The sequence below is a fragment of the Sander lucioperca genome, chromosome 22 (assembly GCF_008315115.2).
Source record: "Sander lucioperca isolate FBNREF2018 chromosome 22, SLUC_FBN_1.2, whole genome shotgun sequence".
Lineage (NCBI taxonomy): Eukaryota > Metazoa > Chordata > Actinopteri > Perciformes > Percidae > Sander > Sander lucioperca.
This window is the reverse complement of record NC_050194.1, coordinates 25,241,828-25,254,884: the sequence shown is the minus strand read 5'-3', so window position 1 is coordinate 25,254,884 and position 13,057 is coordinate 25,241,828.

Here is a 13,057-nt window from a genome sequence, read left to right as displayed (position 1 = left end):
CACTGTGGTGTTACTACTTAATGGGCTATTTTCCTATGTTCTTGTGTGTAAGTGACTGATCAACAATCTTTGAAATTGGTCCAGTATTAAGCGTGAACGCTTTAACCGGCAGCCACAGACCGGGCTGCAATGTAACCCTACGGGGCAAATGTGCATCGTCAATTTGGACTAAAAGTGCTGTTTTTGCCGCTGACAGGCTCAGATTAATATTCTAAGTGTCTGACAACATTATAGAAAAGATCACTACAGAGATAGACCTTTAAAAACTCTTTGAGACCTTTCTGTTTAACCAGAAACAGCTCTGAAATCGCTAGCGCTAAACCCACCAGACTCCATTTAAAAAAACAATACTTTTAGCGTGTATATAGCCATCATATTTTCCCATGTAAATCGGTAAACTATGCGTTTATTTCCACCAAAACTAGAATTGTGATGGTTGGAAAAGTGGAAAGACGACCCAAAAAGGCTTTTCATAGTTTTGGTTTGTTTCTGGGACTTTGAATGAAGTGTACTTCACAATGCTAAAATTACTGCTTATTTACATGGAGTCTGGTGGCTTTAGTGAATGCAATTTTCGCGGATGTTCAAAAAAAGGATCTTACTCTTTAACAGAAAGGTCGACCTCCTTAGAAATCCTTTCCATAATGTTGTCAGACACTTAGAATAATAATCTGAGTCTGTCAGCAGCAAAACAAGCACGTTTGTGAAGGTAAATACAAGCCGCGCAATTGCCCTATTAACTTATATTGTAGCTTGTTTCGCCGCTGCCGAATGCAGTGATCTTGCTTAATACTGACTGGACCAATGTCAAAGATTGTTGTTCCCATCAGTCACTTAGACACAAAAACACAGGAAAATAGGGTCCAGGTTGAAAAAAACGGTAGTTACCCTTTAAAATAAAAGTATCTGAATACTTTCTCCACTACGCCACATATTCTATGTACAGGGATTGACAATAACACGATCGCAGGCAAACAATACAACATCAAATGTTTATTTTTCACATTGTATCAAAAAGGCATTGCATTCATGTTTGATGTGATGTGATTTAGGTCACGGTTAAGATGATCTAGCAGTGTTTGGTATCAGCTTGTGTAGGTCAGCTCAGAGACTCTCTTGAGTATGTCAGGTATGTGAGCGCTGAGGAGGCTGAGGGGTCCGTTTTCTCCAAGACTGCCACTAGACTTTCCTCGCAAACATTCCCCCCCCACCCTCGGCCCCACAGCTGGATTAGGTTTCTCTCAACACCTTTTCCCTTGGAAATCCTGCAGCCTGGCTTTACCTCCGGCAGGCGTTTCCTGAGGGGCCCTTCGCTTGCACATTGAGGGAAAGATAGATTAAGTCAGGCACATGACAAATACTTAAAGAAAATGAGCTCAAGGGAGGGAGACTATTTTTGATACAGTTTGATACTTTCGAAACTTTTCACATGACCCAGTGGCTCCCAAAGTGCAGCCTGAGGACTATGGGTTATAAGGGATTTCCTGGAGGCCTTGTAAAGATAGGTTTAACACATGAACTTTATTTTACTCCGTGCAAGTTTGCACAAAGATAAGACTGAATGTATAAAGATGCCAATTTTGCTAATAGCTTCATAGTATGCTGAATACAGTTATGTAGCGATGCATGACTTGATAAACAGGTTAGTCCAGACTGAAATGTCTCAACAACTACCAGATGGATCACCATTAAATTTGGCACACAGATTGATGTTCCCTCAGGATGAACTGTAAGTATGCTGGTGATCCACAGATTTTCCCTCTAGCGCCATCATCAGGCCAACATTTTTATTTCTCCAATACCTTGGTTTATGATCAAATACCTGCAAAACTAACGGCATTCCCATTAGCCTCAGCTGTACCTTGTGTTTAAATGCCAAGTTCAACGCATTCTCATGAACGGGTTCGTATGATATCGTACGAAAACTTATGCACGACAATTTGAATGATATGCCAAGAAATAACAGCGAGCAGTAGCCAGTCACCTGACGACCGGTCAGACCGTGACCGTACAGAGCACCACAAGGTTACTGTTGTTTTAGCGGCCGTAGCAGTTAAATTCAGCCGACAAAAGGTGACAGTTAAGATTGGAAAGAAAATCTTGGTTTGGGTTAAAACACCGGTCCCCTTTAACCCTTGTGTTGTCTTCTGGTCGACCATGCACTTGTTGTCCTTCTGGGTCAAAATTAACACTTTTTTTGGGATATTTTTGACACATTTTCTGACGTTTTTGTCACTTTTTTCAATGTTTTTGTCATTTTTTTTTTGCACTTTTTTCAATGTTTTTGTCACTTATTTTCCATGTCTTCGATGATATTTTTCACTAACACCAACTTATTACCAATAGTTTTACACATATTTTTGAACTTCATGGTCAATAAATCTCATTTATAGGAGATTATACCTAATTTTGCGATGATGAATGATTTTTACCAATATTAGAGGAACGTATGTTGGTGGAGAATCACAGACGTGTGGATGTCAAAGTTTAGTCAGGTTTTGAAACCATTTAAATTTTTTCAAATGCTATAAATTGAATACAAACAATTCAATGAAAGTAGTAATCGAGTACTTGCAATTGTACTTAATTTTTTGAGTCATTTGGTAAAAAAGAAACCCATATTTCTGATATAGAAGTTTTGAGAACGGGTCAAATTTGACCCGAGGACAACATGAGGGTTAAGTATTCCACGTGTTTCCTGGGTGAAAGTCTTGTGTTTTCCCCGGGACACGAACACTGCTCCCTCGCCCCTTAAAAGCCCTGTGTTTTATGAAAAAAAAAATTATTGGTGATTTCTTATAATTCAGACATTTTTTAAGGGATTCTTGATATTAAAAAAAAGCTCCCCCCGACATAAACAACACAGCTTTGCTCTGGCTGCAGGCATTCTGCATGAAATCAACATAAGATCAACAGACAAGCAGTACGTGCTAATGGTCGTGTCTATGACTTCAGATCAGAGGCGAACGGCATGAATTCACAAACCTGGAAGGTTCAGCAGAGATGTGTGCAGAGTTTGGGTTATCTGGACTTCTATAATGTACCTCTGATACAGTTGAGGGGCATGTGAAGAAGTATTTTCGAGCTGCAGCTGTGTCAACAGTCTGGGCAAACAGCTCCCCTCAAGTCCTTGAAAACAAGGAAAAAGTGAGAACAAGGTTTTTCTGATTCACTTATGCAGCAACAATGTTGTCTCTGATAACTAAGCATCTTTTTTTTTTCAACATTTGTGGATCTGCAAGAAGGATGAGCTCAACATGTGACAGCCTGTGTTAAAAAGGTAGCAGGGAGGTTGTTTTTGGTGCTCAGGTGTCCTTCCTCAAAGTCCTCCTGGCTGACTCACAGCACCAGCTTTGTCCCAAGCGAACAAAGACCACACTGTTCATTCACCGTGGTCCGCGAGTGGTCGGCAGCAACGCAACTGCCCAAAGATGACAAGTCAATGACACACCTCAAACGGTGGCTTATACGAATTGGCAGAAACATGTTTGTGTATGTGTCAGGAGGCTGAAACAGGAGACTGGATGGCGTTTACTTAGAAACTCAAGAAATCAATGTATATATTCTTTTTTTTTTTCATTTCATTTACATTTCTGCAGTGATAGGCTTTTAGGCCAAATCCAGCCCGCATATCAATTTAGGTTCCCAATCAATTTTGGCTCTTTCAACGGTTTGTTGCTTTTTCTGACGTTTTTTGGGCGTTTTTTTTGTGCCACTTTTACAGACAAATCAACACGACACGACTGATAAGACGGAATCAGGAGGTGAACGCTGGTGTCAGAGTTGTTGTTTCCAAAGGTCTCCGCTTGTGCCCATCCAGACTACGAAGCAACCTCTGAGTTTTTAAACCAATACGGGGGCAGAAGTGTTTCCAAATGTCTCAGTTTTAAGGGCTCGGAACGGAGGCCGTCATAGTAGTGTGGACTCAAGGCGTATAGGTAGCAAAAGATATTTGTTTTCACATTGGTGTTCTCCAGTGGGTGTGAATTTCTGGTACTGCTGATGACATCTGTAAATGTATATGTATAGTGATCAACAGGGCTTTAAATTGACACCAGCCAACCTGCCAAATGCGAGTAAAAATTAACTTTGGCGGGTAACATTGTAAAGTTACTAGTTAATTTGGCCGGTGATGAATGAAGCGAATAACTTTAGCGAATAACCTTATCTTGCACATGGTGCAGTGCGGCAGAAAGCCCGATGCAAGTGTCTTTGCTATTTTAAGACCGTCCAGCGCCCGCGTCGTTTAAATAGCAAATGCACCTATGGGGTGCCGAATGTAAAAGTTCGGTTACAATTTTTTAGCTGATGAATTTTCAACATTTAGCTCATTTTCCTCACATTTGAGACAGAAATTATATATATATATATATATATATTATGTTGTGTAGCACACAAACATGCAAAAGATTACAAATAAAAATATTACGGTGCAAATCCTCCATCATAACAGCAATGCTCCAAGGTCCAAACACACCTGGCTTTTAAAGGGAATGAGAGATGACACTCTGATTGGTTTATTGCATGTTACGCCCAAAACACACCTCTGATTAATGAATCAAGATCATTAAAATAGGGCCCTGCGTCTGTTTGAATCGGCTGGCTGCAGAAATGATGCGACAGATTTCCAGATTGGTCTGTTTTCCGCCAAGATGGGTGGTTTTGTGTGTGTTTGGCTTGGAAACCTTTCTGTTTCCAAATCTTTATCTGGCAAAACTGCTTGATGTACTAATCCTACATTTCCCATGAAAACCATCGGCTACGTGCCTAGCGTGAGGTATCGATTACGAGCTACGCTGAAACAGAGAAGACGAACGGAACGGCACTTCTAAAATCTACTATCCATGTTGGCTGGTGATCGAAAAAAGTTATTTTAAAGCCCTGGCGATCAATATCAAAGAAATAGAGACCCATATGTGTCAAAAATCTAAATTGAAAAGTGAAGAGTAGTATTAGATTACATTCATAATAAACTGTGATTTCCTACTTTTCATACCACATGAATCTATTATAGCGCATCAAATTTGGTGCTGGTTATATTCTCACAGTCTAGAAGCTGATAATTCTAATGACCTCCATAATACAACACACCCTTTTCCCTCGGTGGATGTGCCAGTTACCAGGCAAACAAAGAGGAAGGAGTCTAATTAGGCACAAAAGAGCAGGAAACTGCTCCAGATAAAACTACTAGAGCTTTCAAGGAATGCATCCAGTGGTTTTCCAGCTGGGGACCAAGACACCCCTCCAACTTGTAATAAGGGGTTTGCAAATAGACATTGCTGTAATTTGCATCGCATCTTCACCATTTCTGTTTGCCCATACGTTTTTTTTCTTTAGTTTAGGAAGTTAGGTTACTGTATTTTTGTTTTGGCTCTTTTTGGTTAGGCTTTAGACAGGACTCCTGGCAGGAGAATAGGTTGCTTCTATTTATTATTTGTGGCTTTGATTCACCCTGAAGGTAGTCCATATCCACAATGTTCCACTTCCGGGATTGCTCCTGTGGGGCCGGAAATATGCCGGATTTCACTCTTTTTGGCTGGATGTCCGTCACCTTACTTTTCCTTTGTGTTGGAATTCTAACCTCCAGTGGATTTCTGAGGACTAATGGTTAACTGCTCCTCAGATCTCTGCAGGGTAAATCCAGACAGCTAGCTAGACTATCTGTCCAATCTGAGTTTTCTGTTGCACGACTAAAACTACTTTTGAACGTACACACGTTCCACCAAAACAAGTTCCTTCCCGAGGCTATTTTGCAGAGGCACTGTGGCTCCGTCTGGCGCTTAGCTCCGCCCAAGACGATTGTGATTGTTTAAAGAAATACCAATAAACCAGAGCATGTTTTTCTCCCATCCCGGAAAGCTGTGTGGACTAGCCAGACCCTCCTCCGCAGAGCTATGGAGGAAGCTCTGGCAATGCGAGACTACCCTGAAGGTAAGATTTGGTTAACTATAGAATTGTAAGATACTTTTACATTGTCTGTGAATAACACTTTTCTTCCAGTTGAAACAAATACATTGCTTTGTTGTCGTCCATCTTAAACCCTTTTTGCTTTCTTATGTTGCGCTCAGACACCCCTTGGCTGGGGCGTAAAACGTGGATATGAAAATGAAGGCTCAGTCTACCCTTTTATCCCATCTTCTAGCCTTCTAATCCACTCAGTGTTTACCCCGAGTAGAGTTCAGGTCAAGCGGCTGGTAAATCATTCTTTAGTTTGCGGGCGAGGTCACAGGAACCTCAGCGATGGTTGAGTAACTGCAAATGAAGGGGCTTGAATGCACTTTCTGTCACGTGAGTAAAGATGCACTGACCATTCAGTGGCCCTGATTATTAACACCTCAGTCACTAAACACCTACACTGCTCGAACCTTTGAGTGAGTAGCTGTTAATGAACAACAGGCTCGGCTTCAACATAAATGTGCAACATAAAAATGGGCAAAGAGAAGCAGAAACGTCGAGGGCTGTGAGTGTGTATTTTGGCTTCTGATGGGAACTTATCGATGGCTGCAGTGTGTTGAGCCGTGGGAGTGAAGCCTGCGAGGTTTACATGGGGGGGAGGGTGTTATTTTGGAGAGACAGAGGTGCTTTGACTCGGGCTGTGAAGTGCCACAGCTCTGGGCTCAGGTCTGGCTGCCAACTATGCTGGGCGCGTTTATCAGTCAGTGCCTCACTGGGGTAAACAAAAGGCAAAGCAAAATGTAGTCATGGAAAATAATAAAGTACATTTACAGCAGTGCTCTACTTCAACACAACTTCTGAGGTAGTTGTATGTAATGTGAGTATATCCATTTTAAAGCTGCACTAATCCATATTTTTATATTAAAGGTCCCATGTTGTAAAAAGTATTTTTTGATTATAAAGCAGGTTGAGGTGCTGTATAAATACTGTGAAAGTATCAAAATGCTCAATCCACAGAGAAATGCATAGCCTGTATTCAGAAACTGTGCCTTTAAAAGAGCCGTTAGGACTTCTGAATGGTTGTGATGTCACAACTATATTATATGTAGGTAGAAAGTGCCGCTACAGTGGCATTACATTCCCTGGCTGCAATGGCGTTGCAGAGACTCCGAGAGCACAGATGCAGAAGACCCGAAAATGTTAACTATCAGAACAGGTTTTTTTCTGGAGGGGGGCTTAAAAAGACAGGCGCTAAAACGGAGTGTTTCAGACAGATTGTAAATACAGGTATATTCAAAACGATGTGTTTTTTGAACACTAAAGCATGTAAACGTGTTCTGTAGAAACCCAAAATACAAGTATGAACCTGAAAATGAGCACAATATGTGACCTTTAAGTAAGAAACCTACAGAGAATTATCACCCAGCTCTGCAGTGTGTTAATTCTCACCGCTATCACCAACCTCATTCCAGCTGCAGGCAGCTGTTAATCATAAAAAAGCCCTGAGAAATACAATGTTGGCCACCTGCTCAGCACTAAACACAGTTAGCAACTAGCTAGTGTACATAGCGTAGCATTTATCAGCTACAGAAACTGATATTTCCCTGAGGAGTTGGTGGAGACCAAAACAGAGCTTATAGCTAAACATTTACAGAAACATGACTCTGAATGTTAATGTCTGCTGGTTGTGTAAATAGGTAACTGTTTGCTAATGTGTTCACCATACAGTAACAAACAACAAGTGGCCAAACAAATCTATGAATGCAGCTTTAACTTACTTTATGGGTGGTTCTGCAACTACGGTCACTTTTGACTCTCCCAAATTAAAAAAATCAACCTTTATGAATTGTAATTTCCATTTCAATCTGGAAAATCTGGAATACTATTAAGGTTTTTTTTATCATTTATTCCTACAAAACGTCCTTACCGTAACATTACAATAACTTATTATACATGTTGTTTTTTTAATTTCTATAACATCAAGATATTTAAATTCATTTTTAGCAAGCTTTGTGCATCATTGTAATTACTAATATCAAAAATCATGAAAAATAGGGGATTTTATATCTTTACTTAACTACATAAATTGGACAAAGTTTCTTGTTACTTTGCAGGTTAAGATTTATAAAACATAATTATCTTATAAACTATGATGCATTGTTATAAATTAAATCAGTAATTTGCAAATTGTGAATGTAGGACTGGCATTGGAATATTTTACAGTTCCGTCCTGCAATGTGTAGGTAAGCAAAAGATGTGACAACTTCTTCCACCGCTGTGCAAACTGTACACACGTTATAAAAATCACTGGGCAGGATGTGAGAGAGTTTGACAGTGTTTTGTCTCACCAGATGACACTATCTTATAACACTGTGTAGACAGCCTCTCTGACTGTACATTATATCCTATGTGTTGAGAAAACACCATTTAAAAGTGCCATTTAAAGATATAAAAGGCTCCATAGCAACTTCTTCTCCTGTCACTTTGTTTAGAAAGTTCACAGCAGTTTATTCCCCAGCTAGACTGCACTGGTGTGTGTGTTTGTGTATGTGTGTGTGTGTGTGTGTGTGTGTGTGTGTGTGTGTGTTTGTGTGTGTTTGTGTGTGTGTGTGTGTGTGTCACTAACTAATTGGACACGCCGCTCGGTGTCTCAGATACAAGCACTATCAGCAGGATGCAGGCGCTGGCTTCTAGCACCAATTAGCTCGCAGTGGGACGTCCCTCACACTCCTGACACTGCGGCTCCAGGAAGCTGTGTTACCTTCCATATTCCCCTGGACACACAGCCTCATCCTCCCACAGCAAATATCAAACAACCTGCTGAGGCTTATAGGCTCAAAAGATGTCACAGGTCTTAATGTGGTCTGTATGGTCAATTCAATTCAATTCAATTCAATTTTATTTATAGTATCAAATCATAACAAGAGTTATCTCGAGACACTTTACAGATAGAGTAAGTCTAGACCACACTCTATAATTTATAAAGTCCCAACAATTCTAGTAGTTCCCCCAAGAGGAAGCATTTAGTGCGACAGTGGCGAGGAAAAACTCCCTTTTAGGAAGAAACCTCGGCCAGGCCAGGTCCTGTTCTATCACATATTTTTTATTATGAACGGACAAATGCAGTTCAATTCAATTTGGTTTATAGTGTCAAATCATAACAGAAGTTATCTCAGGACACTTCACAGATATATCATTTACAGAGATCCAACAATTCCCGCCAAGAGCAAGCATTTGGTGTGACAGCGGCACTTGGACGTAACCTGGTTCTTGGTGGGCGGTCTTCTGCTTCGACCGGTTGGGGAGAGGGAAAGAGAAATAATGTTAAAAGTATAATACCTAATTACAATAAATACAGTATAATGGAATGGCATGATGAACAGTGGCAATTACAGTAACAGTAAAGATACAAAATAATAATAATAGTAGTAGCAGTTGAGGGGTTGAGCAAGACCACATCAGCAGCGGCTGCAACCACAATCCAGGTGCCACCACAATCCAAGGAAATCTTCAAAGCTAGAAAGCACAAGGACTCTGGGGAAGAAGCTAAGCTAGTAACATGAATTAATGGGCAGAGCCAACCAGAATCTTTTTTACAGTTTTCAGAGGTGATCCAGAATGAAAGATATGACTTTTCTTTGTTTGGGTGGAGGTGTGTTAACATTCTGAGTTTTATTTTAAATTTGTTTAAAAATGGATGTCTGCGGAACATCTACGGAACGTCTGCGTTAGATTCCATGTGACCCTGTTAATGGTACATAAATGCACACAGATGAAGGTTGGAAACACTTCCTTAGTGTAAAAAAATGTTTTCACATATTTGATATCAGATGTTCTTTTACAGCTTTCTCTACAGCCTTTTACTACAAGGACTCTCATGTATGAAGACATGTTCAAAGGAAGCCAGTTATTTGCAGTCTGCTGGCAAGTCTGCAGACTTTCTTAAATATATAAATATGTATTCTGTTTCAGATGTGAAGTGTGTGCGTTTGTGTGTGTGTGTGTGTGTGTGTGTGTGTGTGTGTGTGGGTGAGCACATAGAGAGAGATCCGATATGGCTGCAGGGTGATGGAGGACAACCAGCATTGGTCCTGTAAGAAATCCATCACATCATCCTCACTCCATGTTTCTTTCTTTCTGTTATCTCCTCATCTTCCTCAAACGTTACAACTTTCAGTTCACTAAAACACTAGGTGACAGGAATCATGCCATCCACCATGAATCGCACACAGCATTTCATATGGCTCCATCAAACAGTGAGGAGCATTTGGTTTCACGTTAGTTGTATAAGGGTAATGTAAACCAGGCCTTAAGTAAAGAGCAGCATACCCTCTTTTCACCCTGCAAACCTCACATAGCATATCAGTCCTGCTACTGTCGCCCTCTGTATAATAAACTGAGGTCAGAGCTTTTGTAACTCGACATTATCACAGAAGTAGTGAGATCCTTCCGCTGGACACAAAAGGTGAAAAAGACCAAGCATATTGTTGAATATTCCATTTATCTTCTCAAATGTCTTATCTGGCCTGCAGCAGTATTGCAGTTTTGCTTCATCCATCAAGTAAAAGTGAGAATCTCTGATAAAAGAAACAACATGCAGGGCCTGCTGAGCCTGAAATAGACCTGGGGATGTGGCCTTGCGTCACCTCCTTCAGGAGACTTGGAGGTTATCAGGCCACAGCAGTCGGATCGCTTATAAATCACAGGCTGACCTCTTGACAGCAGCAGAGTGTTACCACGGCAGCCAGCAGCCCGAGCCAATTCAATACAGACACATCAAATGTGAGCATGGGGGAGGGGGAGTCCAGATGTGTGTATGTGTGTGTGTGTGTGTGTTCGTATGATCAGAGGGATCCATGTCAAAAGATTACATAAAGTCTTACAAGATTTCATAATGTTGGTAATTGTGATTCAACGGGTCGAAGGACGCGCCGGAGCATCCAACAATGTTTTGGACAACACTCCTACTCAAAAAGCGATGTTACAAAATGTAATTTTAGACATTTATAATACATGTATTTACTATTTTATTCATATATCACACTACTTTTGTGAACCTTAGACATTTGTAAACTAATTTCAGGCACCACAACAATGTTTTTAACATGTTTTCACCTTTACGAGATTTGAGGAATTTCAAAAAGCAAACTTCAACTTTTCAGCTTCAGGGACAAATTATGTCTTTACTCATTGCTCTAGGACAAATGTGTCCTAGAGCACTGTTTGGAAAGCTGAGTTTGTTGTAAACATTTTGATAGGTTAATGATCAGGTTATATGGAAATACCTTAAAAGAAGAATTTAAGAAGATGTGTAAAAATCAAGAAAATGCCCTTAGACCTCAGACCAGACCATTAAATAAATTACTCCTTAGGTCATTCAATCATATAATGTTACATTTTACGCAGTGGCGGTTCTAGACCATTTCAAATGGAGGGGCCAGACTGGGGCCACATGCCATTTTAAGGGTACCAAATACTGTATATTAATACATAAGTATTACATACCATCAACCCTCCATAGATTTGGTTCTCAAAAGACTAACGATACACATATAATAACAATAAACACACAAATACTCATTCAGTGTTAATCTACAATTTATGTATCACTGCACATGAATAATATCCCTTCTTTGGTGATAAAGGTGGGGTTAAAAACATGTGAAAATATTTCCCACAATTAGGCACCGCCTCTGATTTTCAGAAAATGATGATTCCAAATAAGGATGTTATTACTTCAAATAGGATGTTATCTGACTCAGCAAAAGGTTGTTTTTTTCCGTTACCCCTATTTATTTCTGTCTGTCTTTTTTATTTATCTATCAAGAGATTTGTTTCTTCTTCTTTCTTTTGATTCTTCTACCTGTGTGTGTGCGTGCGTGGGTGCATATTTGCTTGCATGCGTGCGTGCATATTTGCTTGCGTGCGTGCGTGCGTGCGTGCGTGCGTGCGTGCGTGCGTGCGTGCATGCGTGCTTGTGTACTCTGTGCTCTTTCCAGGTTTCTGGGACACAGAGGAGGTGAAGTGGTCACAGCTTTTGGTGGCTCCTGGAAGTTACTCAACATTCTCTCTGATCCACATTTACACTCTGCCCGAAACACTTGTGTTTGTTTAATATTATACTTTATGTACGTCATACTTGACTTTTTATTTACCTAATATTGTAATTCTCCTTGTTACTTTTGTCTTCTCGTTATACACAATATCTTGCACGTCCACCCATGGATCTCTCTGTTAGGTTTGAATGATAAGCAGAACCCAAATGCAGACAGACAGAGCCAAGGGTGTGAATTTAACAGGTTTTATTCAAAGTACTCAAGTGTCAAGTCCGGGGGGAAGGCAAGTCCAGGTTTCCAGGGTGGAGAACAGGTCAGGTGAATTCCGGGAAGGAGTGGGTCCGTTAGAGAGAGACAGTAGGCCGGCTAGCGGCAGGGTCCAGTGGTGGTGGTTCCGGTTCGGTGTATGGCAGAAGTGGAGCGGTAGCAGGAGTCAGGTTCCAATGGCAGCTGGAGGCACAAGAAAAGGAATCAGGACAGGTAAACATACAAGTAGACTTAACAGATAGGCAAAGGGAGTGAGACTAACTGTGACAGAGTCGTCTATGATCTGACGCAGTGTGAAGGAATGACCGGGTATGTGAGGCAGAGGTTGATCGTGGTAGATGAGAGGTAGCTGGAACCCTGACTGCCGCACACCAGCCTCCACTCCTGCAATTAGGACAGACAGAGAGAGGGAGAGAGGAGAGAACAGAGAAGCTACCTAGGGGCAGCGGGCTTAACACTCTGTTGCTCTATCAAAAGGGAACCAGGATAGCTGTCCCCCCCTGCTTTCAGTCTTTATGCCAAATATATAGCTAACCACCTTCTGGGTTCAACTCTGTACTAATCGCACAGACAGGATACATTTTTTACAGAGAACTAAAGTTTGTTCCACTGCGTTAATCCCATTACGGTGTTGGTGGCTGGCATGGTGTTCAGCAATTTAAAAAACTCCATTGCAGCGCCTTCCTCTCTAAGAGATTCTGAAGAGAGTTTGGCCATAGGAACCAGATAACTGAAACCATGATCAATTATTTCCATCCCCTCTGATGACCTTGATGAATCCAACCCTCTGATGTCAGTGGGCTTGGATCGATACATGTTTGCACGAGTTGATGAGCCTG